The sequence below is a fragment of the Urocitellus parryii genome, unplaced genomic scaffold (assembly GCF_045843805.1).
Source record: "Urocitellus parryii isolate mUroPar1 unplaced genomic scaffold, mUroPar1.hap1 Scaffold_43, whole genome shotgun sequence".
In the NCBI taxonomy this organism is placed as follows: Eukaryota; Metazoa; Chordata; class Mammalia; order Rodentia; family Sciuridae; genus Urocitellus; species Urocitellus parryii.
The window spans coordinates 3853618-3867897 of record NW_027553833.1 but is presented as its reverse complement, the minus strand read 5'-3'; the positions used below and the strand labels follow the sequence as shown (position 1 = coordinate 3867897).

At 38.2% G+C, this 14280-nt stretch overlaps 1 pseudogene; it reads right to left on the bottom strand.

The window, feature by feature from the left end:
• The window catches only part of LOC144252447 (tRNA (32-2'-O)-methyltransferase regulator THADA-like), a 36029-nt pseudogene extending 34281 nt beyond the window's left edge, over positions 1-1748 (bottom strand).
• Positions 1749-14280: the final 12532 nt, after the last annotated feature.

Below are 14280 nucleotides of genomic sequence, written 5' to 3'. Positions count from 1 at the left end.
CATTTTTAAATCAAGCATATTGTTCTGCATTGCTGGATTATCCACATTTAAACAGCTGAGACAAATAGAGAAAAAAGTAGCAACAAGTGGACTGAACCAAGAGTCAGCAAACTATCACCCAGACCAAAGCAGCAGTCTGTTCATTAAGGTCTGTGACCTAAAAAGAAACTGAGATAGAACAAGAGAGAGAGAAGAAAGAGAGATTGTATGAATGAAATTTTTAGTGATATTTTTGTTTTATTAGAACAGGAAAGGAACTTTGGTTACTTTTTTTTAATACTTTTTAGTTGTAGTTGGACACAACTACCTTTATTTATTTATTTTTAAGTGGTGCTGAGGCTCAAATCCAGGACTTCACACATGCTAGGCGAGGGCTCTACCACTGAGCTACAACCCCAGCCCTGGTTACTTTTTATAATACCCAACTTCCCTTCCTTTTTTTCCTTACCTTGCCAATACTTTCTTCAAGGGATTCTTCAGATTCAAAGAAAAATAAATGCCTGCTAAAATATCCAAACAACTTTGAACAGTGGGATCACACAGGCCATTCTAATCTAACTTCTCCAGTAGAGGCACAATCTATAATCCAAAAAAAATCAAAGTCATTTTTTCTAATATCAACTATAACAAAGTAATATGGTTGGTTACAAATACTCTTTTAAATCTCAATTATACTGATTTACTGTGGAATGTTTTCCATATTGTACTGATTTAAAATATCTATTTTTAGTATTTATTAACCTTTTCAATATATGCTCCTAAATCCCTTTTCCTACTCCAGACCTACCTCTTTAAGACTTACAGACCTATTAAAGGCTTAAGGTAGAGAAAATTTGCAGCATTCTTAAAATTATGGTAGTATCGGTAATCTATTTAATTTCTTTCCAAAGAAATATTATGTAAGCTCAAGTGGTAAACTCAAATAGTAACTGAAATACTAATGAGGGTAATCTTTATATTTTAACTTTTAAATGTGGCTGCTGAAAAATTTTGAGGATTCAAATCTACAGAAATTGTTTTAATATTACTAAAAAGGTAAGTAATTTCCTATCCTATCTATATAGCTCTAATTATAATAGAAGTCTGAATATGACTTCTATTACTGCTATGAATAAATACTATATAAAAAAACAGAAGAGATTTTTTTAATCCTATTCTTTAGTTGATATTGAATAATTTGATATTATTCAATAAGTTGACATTGAATAATTTAAGCCAAAAGCTGTCAGTTAATTTTAAAAATCTATAATTGCATAACCTTCAGGATACACTCATGAGTAATAATTCGGCCTTACCTGTTTAATATAATGGATTTGTGACACTCCATCTGTGAGTTGCACACATTGTAACAGCAAAGAAGCTAGATTTTTCCCTTCCCCACCAGCAAAAGCTACATAACAAATGCAAAGAAAAGTCAATGATTTAACAATATGTAGATGAGTTTCCCTTTGTTATGAATTCTATAAATCTTTAAAACCAAAAAAGCAAGTAGACCTTAGTATGAAGTCAAAATTCAAGAAAACCATTTTTACATCTAAAACTGGACATAAGAAACATGAAAAATTAAATAGAATTTGAAAATTATGTGCTATGGGGTCGCAAGGATTAAGACACTCTACTTGCAAACTGGTTGAAAAAATGTATTTAGTAAATGAACTTTGAAATCACCTACATCTCAAAATTTCAAGGTCCTGATGACGAACTGTCAATGCAGCAACGTGCATTTCTCTCTTCTTCTTTACACCCATTTTAAATAGAATTAACAGCAGTTACTGTAAGAAAAAAGGAGTGTTAAGGCCTTGTTCACAGGAGGGCTTCTCAATCTCAACACTACTGACATTTTGGGTGGGATAATTCTTCATTGAGGAATGCTGTCCCCTACACTGCAGGATGTTTAGAGTTTCTTTGGCCTCTACCCAGTAGATGCCAGGAGTACCATCCTCTCAACAAGTTGTGATAACCAAGAAGACTCCCAATATTGGCAGCTGTCCCCTGGGGAGCAAAATGCCCAAGCAGAGAAAAACTGATTTACGGGTTTCTTCCTTGAAACCTAAGATTTTTTTTAAGCTCAATAAGAGTTTATTATTTTCTAAAGTTACTTTTACCCATTATAAGCCAGTTTCTGTATTTTATTTTTTATTTATTTATTTTTTTTTTTAGAGAGTGAGAGAGGAGAGAGAGAGAGAGAGAGAGAGAGAGAGAGAGAGAGAGAGAGAATTTTTAATATTTATTTTTTAGTTCTCGGCGGACACAACATCTTTGTTGGTATGTGGTGCTGAGGATCGAACCCGGGCCGCACGCATGCCAGGTGAGAGCGCTACCACTTGAGCCACATCCCCAGCCCCAGTTTCTGTATTTTAAAATACACCAACTTTCATTATAGTAAAAACTAGAGAAACCAACAGTTTTTCCAAAACAATTAATTGAGCCAAACTAGCCACAAGGTACAGCTATATCTTGTTTTCTGCAAACTATTTTATAAAGAAAATTTTTACATACTATCCTTGTGAGTTTGGTTTTAGCTAACAGATCAAAGGATTCATAATGAGCTACAGAACCCTATTCAAGGGCTGAGGTTGTAGCTCTGTGGTCAAGCGCTTGCCTCACATGCATGAGGCACTAGGTTCCTCAGCACCACATGAAAATAAATAAACAGACAAACAATAAATAAATAAATAAATAAAAAGAAAAAAAAAAAGAACCGTACTCAAAGACTACATACTAATAATCTCATGCCATCGGGAAAAAGTCACTAGGGAAATGCCATAAGCCTCTTTTCATGATACAGTTAGCAGTTTTAGCATTGTTTATGAAACAAACACTGGAGGATGTAACACAGTGCCTCTGTAAAAGACAAAAAAAATGGGAGGACATGTTGAGTGATAGAATCAGATGAATAAACTGCAATGATGAACAACATGGAATTTACTAAGATAAAATAGAAATAAAAGTAAAATGCTGCATTTAAATAAGAAACAAAAAAACACACACCACAGCAATTCAGGATGGGGAGCCAGAGAGAGGTGAAATCTGACTTGAAATAGTGCAATACATGAGTCAACAGCACAATCTGACTGCTAAAAGCCACATTAAAAATTGGCCAGATCAAGAGAGTGCTGATTCCTCAGTCATCCAACCAGGTGAGGTGACATGTATGTACAGGGATGGTAACGTACTTGAAGGAACCACCACAAATAATGGAGCATCCAAGGAAGAAATAGTGGATTTCAGGAAGACAGATTCCACAGGAAGAACTCCATGTTCCAACTAAGGAATGGGCTACCTTTCAACCTTTCAAGCAGAATTTCCCAGCATGGGAATACCCAAACAGAAACTGAACACAAGTTTCCTGAACTCCTAACATGGCCTATTCTAGTCTCCTCTTTATCCTTGCCTCCAAAAAGAGTCCATTTAAAAAAAAATACTAGTCAAATCTAATTGCTGTTTTTCTTAAACCTTTTTTAAGGGCTTCCAATTACACTTAGGATAAAATCCAAACTTGAGAGGCTCTGGCTATGAAAGCCCTAAATAATCAGGCCCTGGTTTCCTCTGCTATTCATTTCACATCAACTGACTCTTCACCACCTCAAGAGTCTTTGCACTTCCTTTTTCACACCTCAGAAGCTGTGCATTTCCCAATCTGCCTATTAATATTCATTCCACATCTTCGCAACTTCTTGTTATCACTCAGGTTTCTGCTTGAATAACCACATCCTAAGGGAAGCTTTCTGTGACTGTTTTATCTAAAATGACACCATACTTAACATTGCTATGACTTTATTTTCTTCACAGCACTTATTAGCTAACTAAAATTCATTATCTTGTTCGCTTCTATATCGTCTGTCTCCCCTAGTGGTAAACTTCTTGAAGAGAGCAACTTTAATCTATTTTGTTCAGTTTGGGACTTCTCAATTCCTAAAAAGAGTACCTGGCACATAGAAGGTACTCAATAAATATCTGGTGAATTAACAAGCATTTGCAGAGATGTTCTAGAAGGGGTATACACTATTTAATGGCAGAACGGTAGACTACCTGGTATCTATAGCGCATTCGATAACAAAGTGACAGCTAGTCCTGCCACTATAGAAACTATGGTCCGTTTGGGAAGTAAAGTATCAGTATCGTAATAGCAGGTGAGGAACCACTTAATCAAAAAGTGTTATAAAAAATGGATGCAGCTAGAGAAGCATTGAAAAGTGAGGAATTTGAAAAGTGCTATAATTAGATTTAGGGAAATAAACAATCAGCAACTCAAAGTGAGAAAATCTTAAGGTAATTGGGGAGACAATTCCCAGATGAACGGTGAGCAAGTCTATAGCATGATTTGATGCTGGAGCCCTCAGGACTATACAAAAATAGGCTCAGGGATTATGCATGCTCAAGTGATGCCTAAACATGTATCCTGATGAACTGGACCTCCCCAAAATGGAAAATCCCCGGTTCACCTTAATTACGTAAGTGGCCAAAAAGTCCTCAGCACATTGTACTCAAGGGTCCCACTTACTGCCTCCCTTTTGATCGCTGCTTCTCTCCCATCTACACCTTTCTCGATGCCTCCCACCAACATTCTCTGGGCGATTTCCGAACCACGTGGAGTTCGGGGAATGACAGATGAAAAAGTGGTTAAAGGGCTGTCTCCATGGAGATCCAAGAGACCGGAAATGAGTTTTACAGCCGCCAAATTCTGGCGATCCATAAGATGGGAACTGATGTGACTGACTCTCCAGGCAGCCCTAGAAAACTGGCCCGGTGGAGCGGTGGAGATTCCCGCACTACCGCGGGTCTGGCAACAGGACGCCTTGGAGCCAAACCTCGTGAGAGACTGAGCCGAGTCGTAGCCGTCTGGACAACTGGTCCAGTGTACGACGTGTCAGCGGCACACAACGTGGTCTACAGCGGACTACCGGGCAGGGGAGGAGAGGGGCAGGGCCGGGACCTGGAGGAGTAATCATCGCGAGAGTGGACCAAATGCAGCCCCTCCAATCAAGAGCTCGGAAACCCGTGACGTCACCGCGGGGAGGCGGTGGCAGGAGAATTTGGTTAGACCGCGACTGTACTGTCTGAGCAGTGACCGAGCTAGCAGCATTGGCGGGCTCCGTGTCCACTCCACCCCCTTCTGGGCGGCCTGGACTGTGGCCTTCACACTCCTGGGTCTCAACCCCGACTTTGTACCGTTTCCCACAGCTTTTCTCCAGCGCGCAGATACCGGGGCAAAACCACTTTGGGCCGCGGAAACGAGATGCCCAGCGACTCTATAGGGGTAGTGATTGGGCGAGAAACTGAACCGAAGCCATAAGAAGAATTTGGCCTAAAATGAGAAGTATGCCAAAGTTCATTTATTTTTTCAGCAACTAGTTAATTTGCTCTACTATTGGAGTGTTGTCAGACTCTAGCCTTGAAAATGGTCCCTAAGGGAAATTGTCACAGGATTCAGTACTTTAAACAAAATCACTGAGTACCAAACACTACTCTTGGAGGCAGGACAGGCCAAAAGCTCAGGAAAGAGATGCTATGCGATCTCGAGGGGCATTAATGAGGGTTATGCGGAAGTACATTCCAGGAACCTAAGCCTTCATTCAGTTTGAAGACATTGAACTTTTAATCAATTTATCTGAATTTTAAGTCACCTTGCCTTGTTTATCTTTGTAGCTTTGGTGCACGTGTATGATTTTGAGCTTTATTAAATTGTATATGTATTCTCCAGCAATTCAATCTTCAGCATAGTTTTTTGGGATTCACGCACATAAAAAGGTGACTGTAGTTCTTTCCCTCACTGTCATGAGGGGGCAAAATTGCAACATATGCAGTGGAGGGGAGAAATAAAGAATATCCACATGCTTCTGCCCCTTTCAATGTTTTAGCCTCTCAAATTACTCAATACACTTTCACTCTATAGGTTCTTAATCAAGAAAAGGACAATCTTTAATGCTAGGCACTGCAATAGACACAATCAAACAATTCACAGCAAACAATTCTAAGCACTGCAAAACACACTTAATCATGATAGGCTAATGACAGACATTCCCTCTGCATGCTAAGTTAAGAAGTCTTAAGCCTTAGGCTTTGTGTCCAATAGATGCACACTCACTCAGACCAAAATGATCAGGTCTGGAACCAAGGCAGGCTTTTCCTGGCTTGGAGTGGACTATGGGTTGAGGAGAGGGTGGTAGGGAGAAGTTGCAGCTTTCACCAAGGTCCAGACAAGAAGGTAAGTTTGAGAGTGGCGAGGGTCACGCAGGAACGGTGATAAGTGATGGGATGTCAGGTCCTCATCAGGCTCTCCAGCTCCAGTGTATCCTTGTTTCTGCTGGCTGAATCCCTGTTCATTTGCTCTATTATTTATACTAAATTTGGGGGGTTGACCCCCCTTTCAGTTCTTATCAGCTACCACTGGATTTCTCAGTGATACCATTTACCCTGGGGTCAGAAACATTTGGTCTGGTGGTCTCCACCCTGATTTTCTTGCCTTTTTCTCTTATCAAGTGCAAGGGGCTTCACTCTGTTTATCAGGGTGAGGTGCAGTAACTTGTTTGTGGCCATACTGGAGGGCTCTGTGGGTGTGCCTGGTGAAACTGCTGGTTTCAAACTGGAGTTTTTAAAATGGAGTTGCTTAGGCTCAGGCCTAAGGCCATCCTAACACTGTTGCATAATATTCCATTGTTTAATGTGCTATACTTCTTTTAAGTATCCATTTTAGTATCTCTGGACATTTTTATTATTTCTAGCTTGCACTCTAATAATGCTGCTGTGGACTATTTTATTCATATCAACACATCAGTAGGTGCACAACTTCATAGTAATTGTTTAAAATGTTTTATTGATGAGGACTGATAGTATGGAGTACCTTGTTGTTTAAAAACAAGTATATTTAAGTACTCACACATAAAACAAACAAAAATTTCTTGAAATATTTGTTACTCTACAAGAGCTCTTAACTTTTCTCTATTTACATTTATGTTTAATTATGATAAAATACACATAACAAAATGTATCATCTGATCCATTTTAAGGGGGGTGTGTTTAAAATGTGTTGTTCCAGGCCCACTAAAATAATTATGTAACTCTTAATGATTTCCAACCCTTTTTTTGTTCTGAACAAACCATTTGAAAATAAGGATCAAAAATTGTGACTCTATCACCCACACAAAGGGAGGTGGGCTAGGAGTCAAACATAATAAACATATATTTTAGAAGGTAGTGACTGCTATGGGGAAAAAATTGGAGAACAAAAGATGAGCGTGGAGGGGAGATTTGTTGCCATTTTTAATAGGGTGATCAAGTAGGCAACATTGAATAAAGACTCACAAGTGATGTAGACACTTGGGGGAGGAGAAAGCTTTTCATATAGAGGGAAGAGCCAGAGGAAAACTCCTGGGGCAGGAGCTTGCCTGTTGGAAGACCAGCAAGGAAGCTAGGATGGCAAGAGCCAAGTGAGCAAAAGATAAGTAGTACAAAGTGAGACAGGGTGTTCTGATTATGTAAAGCCTTCAGATTACTATAAGGACTTTGATTTTCACCATTAAGTGAAACGAAGAACCATTTTGAGCAGGAAAGTAATAGGATCTAGTTTACATTTCAAAATAATCACTGGGCTGCTTTGCTGAGAAGAGACCTTAGTGGATGGATACAGAAAAACCAGTGATGAAGCTATTCCTGTAAAGCAAGCAGGCAAAGTACTGGTAGCTCAGACCACAGTATTAGCAATGGAAACTGTGAGAAATGGACAGACTCTGGATGTAATTTGGAATTTTATGAAGGATAAAATGAAGAAAAGAAGAGTCAAAGATCATTCCAAGATTCCTGGCTTGAGCAGCTGGAAGGATGAAGTTGGCATCCACAGAGTGGTATGGGCAGATGTTCACTTGGAGCAGGTTTGAATGAGTTTAAAAGAGACTAGGGGAAGAGGAATTAGCAAAATCATTTACAGTTGACCCTCTAACTACAGATTCCACATCCACAGACTGGCAAACTATGGATGGAGAACATTCAGGGGGAAAAAATGTGTCAATATGTACACACAGACTTTTTCCTTGTCCCTCACAGTACAATGTAACAACTATTTACATATCATTTATGTTGTATTGGGTATTATAAGTAATCTAAAGATGATTCAAACTCCACATGAGGATATGCTGAGGTTATATGTAAATACTGTGCTATTTTATATAAGGAACTTGAGCATTCTCAGATTTGGGTATCTTCTTAGCAGGGGAGGAGCCTAGAACCAATTCTCCATGGATACTTAGGGACGACTGTAGAGGCAACTCCCAGTACTTGTAGTATACAAAAGGACAAATAAATGGATGGTAACTCCTAGGGAAGTAGGGTCAAAAGAAGGTTTGTTTTAAAGGTTAAAATATTAACACACTTGGAGAAAAATAAACCTTTTGTTTCTATCGGCACCTGGTGGTACCACCAAGTTGAAACTTTTAAATTCTCTGCTTGAGATTTTGCAGAACACAATAGCATAAATGTGAACCACAAACTTTATAAAAAAAATAACTGTTTTGTTTGTAAAAATATTTCAAGGGAATTTTAAAGGACTAGTAATCTTTAGTATATGAAAGTGTAAGTGAAAACACTTAAATGACACAGTTAAAATGGACTAGATAAAATCAAGGAAAGTAATCCATATAGCCATATCTTGTTCAATATAGTTTACCATTATAAATATGCATCTGTTAAAATAGTATTTTCCTTTCAATTAGAAAAGAGAAATTTTAAAAATTTTGAATGACACATTTTCATATATAATTTTATTTCATTTTATCTTATTTTATTTTTGTAGTCTTAGGATTGAGCCCAGGGATTTCCACATGGTAGGCAAGAACTTTGCCACTAGCTATATCCCCAGTCTTCAGATATAACATTGAAATTTTTTTATAATTATGAGGACATTTGAATAATTAAAATCTAGCCTTTTAGGACCACAAAAGACTTTAATTGCATATATATTTGTTGCCTGTTCATTAAGATCTCCATACTAGCCAAAACTTCAGAAGCAATACAACTGAACAAAAATAAGGTTCTCTTGAAATGTTGTTTTCCATACAGAAAGTGTAATAAACTCTCCCGTTTCATAGTCAACTTTATGTTTCTTAAAATTATAATTTATAGTAATCTGTCAGTAATAAATGGTAATTTATATAAGTAATTCTCATAAAAAGCCTTATTTATAGTTCTATGTTTAAAATGAACTCCAAAAGCATACTAGTGCTATGAATATAAACATTTTGTTATTAATATGATATTTTCTTATTTGTTATTATAAATGTTTCCACATCAGTGAAAGAAATCAATGTACTTCTAAAATCAACATGGGCTGGGGTTGTGGCTCAGCGGTAGAGCACTTGCCTAGCATGTGTTAGGCCCTGGGTTCTATCCTCATCACCATATAAAAATAAATAAATAAAAGAGATTGTGTCCAACTACAACTAAAAAGTAATTAAAAAATAAAAATAAATAAAATACAACAACATTTATTACCTCTCAGTTTCTTGTCAAATTCAGAGCAACCTTAGTGCTATCACAGAGATTAACACCTAAGTTATTAGTCAAGATTTTGGCTTACATGGGTTGTAATGGTGCACATTTATAATCCTGATGACTTGGGAGGTTGAGGCAGAGAATCACAAATTTGAGGTCAGTATGGACATCTGAGTCCAACCAAGACCAAGACTCCAAAATAAAAAAAAAAAAATAGAGAATTTTTAATATTTATTTTTTAGGTGGACACAGCATTTTTATTTTATTTTTTTTTTAATGTGGTGCTGAGGATTGAACCCAGAGCCCCGCGCATGCCAGGTGAGCATGTTACTGCTTGAGCCACATCCCCAGCCCCAAATTTTAAAAATCTTTAAAAAATTAAAAAGGGCCAGGGATATAAGTCAGTGGTAAAATGCCTCTAGGTTCAATCCCTAGTAGGGAGTGGGAGGGATATGTTGGTTCACACTGGCATCAGCTAAAGGCTTGGATGGGGTAGAAGGATCTACTTTAAAAGTGACATACTCCTGGGCTTGGGATATAGGTCAGTTGGTAGAGTGCTTGTCTTGCATGCACAAAGCCCTTAGTTCAATCCCCAGGACCACAAAAAAAAAAAAAAAAAGACACAATCCTTTATGCTAGTCACTGGTAGGAGGTCTTAGCTCCTCCCTGCCATGGACCTTTCCCCAGGCTGCTTGAGCAACCTTATAACATGGTGGCTGGCCTTCCCCCGAAAGAGCAAGACTTAGCAAAGTAGAAGCTTCAGTGACTTTTATGGCCACAGAAGTGATACCTTGTCATTTTTATTTCTTAATATAAATGTTTCCACATCAGTGAAAGAAATCAAAGTACTTCTATTATTTATCTATATATTTATCTGGCTTAAAATACAACAACATGAGCTGGGGTTGTGGCTCAGCGGTAGAGCACTTGCTTCCAGAAAAAACATCCATATTCAGTGTAGGAGGGTCTACACAAAAATCATCATTGTAGGGTCATTTAGGAGGCTGATGGTACTATAAAACATCTGCAGACTTTCTTGGTGCTTAAAATGTGCTAACAAAGGGATCATAACCAAATAATAATTTATTAAAGAATTGTCTGAATTTCTCCAGTGTCTCCTAAGGAAATATCAATGCTCATGTTTTCATGTAAAGTTATTTGTCTTTAATGGCATACACTTTCACCAAAGCTAGCACAAAATTTAAACATAAAACTAGGTTGATTATGTGTAATGAACATTTTAGATGGTTTTCAAACTCTCTAAATTCCAATATTATCCTTTCCCCCACTTCAAAAGGCAGCCACTAGGAAGCTGGGGATATAATGCAGTTGGTGGAGTGCTTGCCTCAAGGCCCTGGGTTTGACTCAGCACCACAAAAAGGGGGTCTGGGCATTGTCTATGTAACACTCCTCTCTTTCTTTCCCTTATATCAGTCTCCATGCTATGCTATCTAGCAGGAGGTCTGTTTTATTTCCCCCTGAGAAACCTCCTCACACTTGAGAATCCCTTTCAAACGTTACCTCCTCAATAAAGCTTGATAAGAAGTCCCTCTTTCTCCAGCAAACTTAGATTTTTGTCACGGAACTTTGTTAGTACATATTAGTTAATTTTGTTTTGTCTACTAAGTTAGGAAATTTTCCAAGACAGAAACCATCTTCAGATCCCCAGTACATAGTGCAGTGCCCACTATGGGTAGCAAGGCAAATGTTTATTATTATGCTAGAATAATAGGGCACAGTGCTGCTTTCTTTACCACTATGTACCTAGTGCAGTGCCCATTATGGGTAGCAAGGCAAATGTTTATTATTATGCTACAATTATTATGCTACTTTCTTTACCACTATGTGGCAGCAGACTACAGAATTCTTAAGGAGTTCAGCCCTCATGAGACAATGTTTTTTTCTGGAAGCAGTATTACAGGGGGACCTCACTGTCCATGCTGTGTGGTTCCACATTGTTTGAATAATAACATATTGTTATGTGAAATATAGTATTGATACAGAAAAGTACATAAAACAAATACTGATAAAAAAGTTAGCTTATTAACTTCCCAACCAAAAGTATGTTAGAATAACTTATCAATTCAGTTTAAAGATGTATGTATTATGAAATATAACTATCAAATAGAAAATTACTTTGTTTGTGAAAATTACTCAATATTGATTTTAAAAATTTATCCATGTCATTGCTCTGCTTTTTACATCAAAATAACAAATATTTAAACTTTAAAAAGTAACTTAGCAATAAAGAAAAAAAATAGTTGTAAAATTATATGACCTGAAAATATTAGAACAGAAAATTAAATATACATTAAGTTTATAGCTTCATAAAATACAGGTGCTATGAACAACATTTGGAAGAGAATGTATTTGGAACAGAAGTTTGTCAGGCAGGTAAGATATGTGTGATTGGGTTTTTTTTTCCCTTCTTAAACTTTAATGTTTTAGCACTGGTTTAATGGTGTGTGTGTGTGTGTGTGTGTGTGTGTGTGTGTGTGTGTGTGTGTGTTATTGGTGAATGAACTCATGGGCAGGCTACCTCTGAGTTACATCCTCAGCCCTATCTATTTTTTTTTTTTTTGAAACAAATTCTGGCTAAGTTGCTCAGGCTGGCCTCAGACTTGCTATCTGATCCTCCTGCCTCAGTCTCTTGAGTCACTCACTGGGATTACATGCATGGACCATGGAGCCCAACTATACTTATCTTTTAAAGGCCTGATTTTAGAGATTATAGAGTTGCTAATTGGAATATCCCCGAATTACCAAAAAGTTGCCCTTTTTAACCATTTGAATTATATTACTATTATATTAAAGAAAGGCAGCCATTGTGTTGGGCACAGATAGAAAAACATATACATTTAAAATGCATAGCACCCTCCTTGTTTAAAAATGCTTTTTAAAAAAAATTTGTGTTGTGAAAAGCAATCTCATTTCTCTACATTATTCTGCCACTCAAATACATTATTATTCTCGAGCTCATGGTCTGAGAGAGACAAATGGGGAATTTGCATTGCCTTGTTCATGTGTTATCCCAATTCTCAGCCCTCCCTATGGACAGGACTAGGAGATACCTCCTTTCTTTGGGTTATATTTATGAAAGGTACCTAAATAGATCTAAATCCAGATAGATAGCTCAGTGACTAGTTGAGTGTAAGTAATAAGTGAAAGTACAGATGGTAAGCATGGTGGTTACTATCTGAGTTATGATAGTAACTCATCCTCTGGCAGAAGTAGGTGGAGAGCCTGCAGAACAGCTGCTTGGAGTGCTTTTAGGTATCAGTTAACATTGTGAACACTCTTGTCCACTTTAGGCAAAGCCCAGTTCACTTCTGTGGACATTCCCGGAAGAAAGTTCACAAAATGGGGCCATTCAGCTTTATTTTCCAAAAACAGTACCTTCTTTGGGCAACTGAATATTCTGCCCCATGTCTCCTGGCAGCCCTGTGGCAGCACACTAATTTCAGAGCTCCTAGCTGACATCTGCCTACTTTGGTCAGAACTGGTTTAGAGTTGAGTAGTGCTCTGTCTGCCAAGAAAGAAGGGACTTGAGCCAGGAGGGCCCTGGGAAAGTTGGGGCTGGCAGACAGCAACAATAACAGCTGTCACTAATGGAGCACGTAGCACATGCCACACCCTATTCTCCACCCCTTACAGATGTCTCTGGCTTAATCCTCACACAAACCCATGAGCTAGTTACTATGCCCAATTTGCAATAAGAAAACTCATTTTTCTAGAGATTAAGGGAAAGGAGTCAAAAATACCCTAGTGTGAATCTTTACCACTGACTAGTAAACTTTTTAACCCCTCTGAGCCTCAGTTTTTCATCACTTAAAGAAAAAAGTACTGTAATAACACCTACTTTCGTGCTTTAATATGAGAATTAAATAAAGTACACATGTAAAGTGCCTACCATAGTTTCTGACACCTAATACCTGTTTGACAAATGGTCTCTTACTTGACTTTTCTCATTCACTTTTGATCCTAGACCATAAAGGTTCTTTTTTTGGTTGATTGAAGTCTTCTGAAAGATGCCCATGCGATAATCCCAGGACCTATGAACATGTTCTTGAACATGGTAGAAAGACTTTGCAAATCTAAATTAAGGATTTTTGAAATAAGGAGATTAACCTGGATTATCCAGGTGGGTCCAATGTGATCATTTGAGTCTTTATGAAAATGAGGCAGGAGCATCAGAGTCAAAAAGGAGATGGGATGACAGAAGCAAAAGTTGGAGTAGTGTGCTCTGATGCTGGAGGAAGAGGCCAGGCGGCAAGGAATGCAGGCAGCCTGTAGAAAGTAGAAAAGACAAGCAGAGCACTCCCCACCCCAGCATCCAGAAGGAACACAGACCAGCTGGCATCTTCATTTTTAAGATTAATTTTTCTGGCCTCTGACTCCCAGGACAATAAATCTACGATTTTTAAAGCCACTCTCTGTGTAGTAATTTTTATGGCATCAAGAGAAAATTAGCACACCCCCTAAATTAAAAGAGAAGGGGGAAAATCACAACAGACTCCTCAGGCTACAAGCCTCAATATCCAACCCAGACCGGCTCCAGGGTACTCGCCTGACTGTCTGCCCTCAGCCCATTTCATCAGCTCAGACACCTCAGTGCTGATAACTCTTCTGGATTTCCTGCTGCTTAGCCTCTGCCCTCAGCCAGACATTGATGTGGGAATGAGGTGGGGTGGGGATTCAGGCAGTGAGCAGTGTGAAAAACTTGTCCAAACTCTGTTATTAGTCAGGCCCTCAGAGCCCTCACAAGCACAAGTGACACAAGCTGAAGATTCTTGG